Here is a 6,611-nt window from a genome sequence, read left to right on the forward strand (position 1 = left end):
AGTAGTGCGACTGGAGGACATTTTGGTGTCTTGAAAACCCTCAATAAAGTTCGGGAGCGCTTCTTCTGGAGCAAGGCGAAGGATGACGTGGAGAAGTGGTGCCATTCTTGTGACGCCTGTGCTTCTCGTAAAGGACCGAAGAAGAGAAGCAGAGGGAAGCTACATCTGTACAACGTTGGAGCTCCTTTCGAACGAATTGGGATCGACATCCTGGGTCCTCTACCAAGAACTGCTGATGGGAACAAATACATTCTTGTTTCCATCGACTACTTCACCAAATGGCCGGAAGCATATCCCATTCCAGATCAAGAGGCTACCACCGTAGCAGAGACTCTAGTCCAACATTGGATCTCGAGATACGGAACACCTTTGCAGATTCATTCCGATCAAGGGAGGAATTTCATCTCTGCTGTGTTTAAGGGCCTATGTCAAATTCTCGGAATTGAGAAAACTAGGACAACACCACTACACCCACAATCGGACGGCATAGTGGAGAGATTTAACCGCACAATCCTGAATAATCTCTCGCTTATGGTATCCAGAAATCAACAGGATTGGGACAAGAAGCTACCTTTGTTCCTGCTGGCCTACCGCAGTGCTGTCCACGAGACTACCGGATATGCTCCATCTCAGATGCTCTTCGGACGAGAGCTTCGGCTACCTTGTGATCTCTTCTTCGGTCGTCCTCCAGATGCGCCTGCATCGCCTGAGGAGTACATCCAGGATCTCCAGGCCCGGTTGGAAGACGTTCATATCTTCGCACGAGAGCGAATCAGCATCGCGGCGGAGAAGATGAAGACCCGATACGACACAAGGTCTACTGGACATGAATTCAACGAAGCCGACAAGGTTTGGTTATGGAATCCCATCCGACGGAGAGGTCTGTCACCCAAATTGCAGTCGCATTGGGATGGACTCTATAAAGTCCTTAACCGATTGAATGACGTCGTAGTGAGGATCCAAAAATCACCTAATGCAAAACCTAGGGTTGTACATTATGATCGGTTAGCCCCATACTATGGCCATAGTTCATGAGTATCACGTAAACAACCATGGTTGATAACATAAAAGTTGTAGATATTTTTTTTTTGCTTTTAATGTTTAGTAATATTTCTTGTTATTATTGTGTTTCCTATGCATTATTGGTTGTTATTTAATGTGTGTATTTGAACTTGTGATTGAAGTTTGCACCCTTTCTGGGGATTGTACTTCCCGGGACGTGCAGTCCTTGGGAAGGGGGCAATGTTACAAATTCTGTAAATAGTAATTATTGTAGTAACGTAACCTGTAAATAGTTTCCCGTAATGAATATACAACCCCTTTTCATATGGCTAAAGTATATGACCCCCCCCTATTTCTTTTTTTGTTCATTGATAAAATTTGATAACGGTCTACTATTTTCCAGAAGCGTTTGGAATATTTGAGAGCTCTCTTTTCGGTGTGTATATAAGCCGTTAGCGATGGATAAAAAGTGAGTTTCGATTGAGATTTCGAACTGAGAGCGTATTTGCTCTGTTTATTGCGAGGCATTTCGCTGTGTTGTTTTCGTATTTGGAAGTAAATACGTGTGTAAACGTTGATTTTACGGTGTTGTGTGATTATTGCTTAATTGCTGATGAATAATTTAGCAGTTGTTAACGATTTCTCCTGTACGTACTGTAAATAAAGCTCCTGTGTTTTTATCAAGAACTGTGTCTTCATTTCAAGAAAGTGGAAGTCGCACCGAATCCGTTACAATATAAAATTGCGATTTTGGAAATATCCACTTAAGAGCCCCCAAAATCCTTCCTTCCCAAAAATAGCCTAATAATGGATTTCAGTTCCGAAAAATATTTTGGTTCGGAATATTTTCACGTTTCCCCTATTGTTTTCAAATCTAGCCAAAAACGGGTTTTTGAAAAAATATTGCCGAGAAATTACCGGAGGATAACCGCCAGATCCCTACCGTCACCAAAGCCGGCCTAAATTTTTATTTTAAACTTATATTTCTAAATCTTTCGATGGGAGACGATTGAATCTCCCTTCCTCTTGCAACGTCAACAAAGGTAACCCAAAATTGCGGGTTTCAAATTTAAGTTTCGGAGATTTTTCGGGATGAACGCCGATCCTTCCTAAGCTACGGTCTTAAAAAATAGCTTCAAATTGATTTTCAAGTTTGAAAGAATTTTAGGAAAGAACTGCAACATTACTTTCACCTGAAGTCTTAAAAAAGTTCTTAAAATTGCGATATTTGACGTTAATTTCGAAAATTTCTCCATGCAAATTGAATATACTCGACTCTTTTGTCCTTGCAACCAAACACAACTAAAGATTAACTAAAAATATTTTTCATACGCCAATTTCGATAATTTTCTTGAAGCAATCCTCCTCCCTGAACCCCTGACACCTACCCCCACGCTTCCCCTTCCTCCGTCCCTTCTCTGATGTCACCGAAGAAAGACTATAAAATGCGTTTTTTACGACTAGTAAAATTTCAGTATCTATTACTTTCTTCAAAGATATAAATTGTACCTAAGGAGTTTCTTATTATAAAAAATTTCTTCCTTTTTATAAGATCATTCTTCTGTCCCCCCCCCCCCCCCCATTTTTTAAAATTCGAACTTGGCATAGAAATTTAAAAAAAGATTTATATAGACGTTAAAGATTAGTCAAAATATGCAAATTACTCTTGAGGGGCTGCACATTAGGTCTTTGCACACGGGCGGCCGACACCCTAGGATCGGCCCTGGTGGCAGGAGGCGTAACGGTCGGCGCGAGCGTAGATTTCGCTGTCTTAACCGTCTGTAAATGGTCATGATGGATACTGGTGTTTGGGTTCAATGTCTGATGGTTCATAGAGATGAAGAAAGTGCTGTGACAGCTGACCGGACAATCACTCTCTGTTGTGACCTTAGGTCAACCAGGGCCGTCGAGAAAGGGGGCAAGCCTATGAATTTCATAGGGGCCCACGAAGCGGTCCTAAGAAAAAAAAAATATAATTCCCTCCATCATTTTTTTTTAAACTTCTTTTGAAGGAACTCTTTCTCCTAGAGTTAAAATTACGAGTTTTCAATAGAAATGAATTCATTAAAAGTGATCAAGTTCTAAGTGAGAAATTCTACTTGTCCTTATTTTCATAGCCTCCTATGGACGCCACCAACCAAAAAGGAATTATAATTATTATTTTAGCGTGAATTCCAAGTCAAAAAAAATTTTTTTGCTTCTTTTTGAAAGCTGAGCAAAACTTTACGGAAATGAACAAGGGACAAAAAAGAAAAAAAAAAGGAGACTAAAAATAAGCGCTTGTATTTTCAGCGTTCGGAACTCAAAACATAAGCAAATGGAGCAGTTCCAAGATAAAATTTTAAAATGTGCATTGATTTGAGTTTTAAGTTCAGTGATAAAAACTGAAACTAAAAAGGAAAAGTTGTACTTTAAAAAATAAATTTAATTTTCACATGCTTGAAAATTTTGGAAATTTTAAACTTCTTCAAATGCGAGGAGGCGAGAGAGACACAAAAGTGGGCCAAATTTAGCTCCTTACTACATTTTGCGTCAAAAATGTAAAATGCGTGGTTATCTCGTTTCTGTAACATATTTTGCTTGCTATAGATGTATTTTGTGATTCGCATGCAGGGGCGTGCCGTGCACAGGGGGCGAGGGGGACACCTGTTGGCCCGGGCCTGAGCCTGAAGTTGGCCCAATATTTTTAAAACTAGGCGTAAAATATTTAAACAATATGGAAATAGCCAAGAAAAGTCAATTTTTGACGGGCACGAAAATTTCTGTGCACGCCCGTGCCGCATGTTTACATTTTGCTATTTATTTAAATACGGATTCCGTATTTCGGAAGTTCTTTTGTTATTACTGTCTATTCCTTTTCGTTTTCTGTACTACTTGTTATTAAAAAATACTACAAGTATTGCAGAACAATAGGTGTTTCTTACTAAGTTAGAACAATTATGTAAAGCTATACAATAATTTATTAACATATCACATCCTGGAAATTACAAATGAAGTGCCTTGAATAATTTGAATTGTTCTAGAGATCTTCAAAATTCGGAAAGGTTTTCGAAACTTTTGCTATCCCTTACATCTCCGTTCAGCGTCTAAAACTACATTTAAGAACTAAAATATCGAAATTTTCTCCCCGTATTCCAACCTGCTCGTATTCGAGCTCTAACCGACCCCATGCTAAACCAAAGGTTTTACCAGCTTTGTCTATGTCTTTCTTTCTCTCTCTCTCTATACACACACACACACACACACACACACACACATATATATATATATATATATATATATTTATTTATTTATTTATTTATTTATTTATGAAGCGCTGAGCTTCTAAAGTAGGTATCTCAAATTTCAACTTCAGTGCAAATATGTTTTCTTCAGTTTTTTCAGTACAATACTTAAGTCAGACCAACAATCTCGCGCAGTCGAAGAGTTTAAAAATAGTATACCGTAAATGTTTTAAACGAAATAGGAAAAGTCATTGTAATTCATATCATTTTTTTTAGCGACAGATATGTGAGTTTTTTCTAAAAAAATGTTTTTTGAATAAGATACTTGAAAGTACATGACTTTTGTAGCCATACGCTTCATATGTACTAAAAAATGGCGAGGAAAGTAAACTCAGGCGCACCCTCTCCCAGTTTTTACTTCTAAAAAGAGAAAGATCTTGAAAAGAGGTAGATTTGACTCTTGAAGAGTAAAAAATTAAAAATGCACTCTCTCCTAAAACCATTTTCTGGTTGCATCCCTGGTTCACTGTAAGCTGATAGTGTCAATCAGTTTATTTAGTGTAAGATATGTTCAGTATGTAATAAGCACATATATAAATTTACATTCATTGTTATTTTTTGAAAAATAAGAACTTAATTTTCAATAACTAATTAACAGTACATTTTGACAAAGCGTAAAATGTTTGTGCACATTGCTTTTTTTTTTTAAATAAATTAATTACCAAAAGTATTTTTTTTTTGATATTATATTTATCTATAAACTTCTTATATTCCCTTAACGCCACTGCATAAAAGCGCTCAAATGGCATTTGCACGACGGCGCCGACCAGGCTTGGCGCGGGCCTGTTCTTAGTATTCAAATACATATTATTTTTTGAGTTATTCAAATTTGGGAATGTATAATAGACCCTTTTTGCGGATAAAAAGTGGCCTTGCAAATGACACCCATCATAATTTCAAAATCTTATATGAGAAAAAAAATAAATATTTTTGTTCAAATATGAAGTTTTTATAGTCTTCATATAAGCGTGATGGATGAGGTGGGGCGGAAAATTGACATAGCTCTAGGTGGCCCTGCCAATGTAAATCCATCATAGACATTCATTTTCAGTCATGAAACCTGACAGCAAATGAGCATGAAATCAGCAAAACTCAAGCATGAAACCGATAGTGTTTTAGTCCTGATGTTCTAAAAAAATTATACATCAAACCTCTCTTTCTCACAGCTCATAATAAAAGTTCACGATCATCTTGAAGACTATTTTTTGTTACTAGAATGGGGAGAGCAAGGGCGTATTTAAGGGGGAAGCCGAAATCCCAAAATTGATTTTAAACCACTCATTGTGAATAAGGATTTAATATTTTGAAATTAAAATTTCAAAATTTCTCATATGTTTGGGTCTTTGGCCCCTATCAAAAGAAGTTTCTGATGGTGAGGGGGGGGGGCACTGAGCCGAGGTCTTGCCCCTGTTTGAAAAGGACCTAGTTATGTCCCCGAAACTGCGTTTATGTCATTACAGCATAACGCATGAACTCGAAAGTCGAAATCCCAAAGGAAAATTTATAAACTTTAGAGGAGAAACATTTTTATTTACACGGATATTAATTCTTACAAAGTACACGGGTTTAACAGAGGCAAACTTGATCTAGTAAATGTGAATTTTTTAATTTTTATATTCTCTTTGATACCTTTGTATTTATTATTTAACCATTTTGTTCAAAACGCTTTTTAATCTTTTTTTTTTTTTTTTTTTTTGAATTTAGTTGTATACTTAAAAATAGTTTTTAAAAAAAAGGGGGGGGGGGGCGGGAGCCTTGGTATTTTTTGAAAAATGTTTTCCGCTTCATGTTTTATCATTTTAAGGGGACATAACATGAAAGAAGTTAATCTTTTTATTGACCAGGCATATAATATGATATAATTAATAAAATTTTATAAATGTTAATCGTTGAAACCACAAAATTAGCATTGCACACCTCATTTACAGCATTTACTTGCATAAGAGTGCTTGTTTTTCAGATTCCCTGTAGATTCCTCTCCCCCCCCCCCCCCCTTCCAGGGCAAGTCGATTTGAAAGTTTCCATAGCCTAATTCCTTTCCCAGTTCGCCCCTGAGTTGAATTCAAAGCTTGAAAATTTCGCAATAAAGTTACCGCCCCTAAGAAAGGGCTATGGCAGAACTACATGCAAAAATTACCAGACAGAGACTGCAGTTTTGTTCTTTTAGTAGAACTCTTCAGTCTGGAATAGTGATTAAGTCGGACCAGATGTAATCTCATTGAAGTTGAGATGCGTCAACAAACTGGTGATAAAATAAGTTTATTTCACCAGCGAATGGTCCGCTGGGGATGGTTCAATTAGAAAATGGCTTATAAACGCGTAAAG

This window comes from Uloborus diversus, chromosome 1 (genome assembly GCF_026930045.1).
Source record: "Uloborus diversus isolate 005 chromosome 1, Udiv.v.3.1, whole genome shotgun sequence".
In the NCBI taxonomy this organism is placed as follows: Eukaryota; Metazoa; Arthropoda; class Arachnida; order Araneae; family Uloboridae; genus Uloborus; species Uloborus diversus.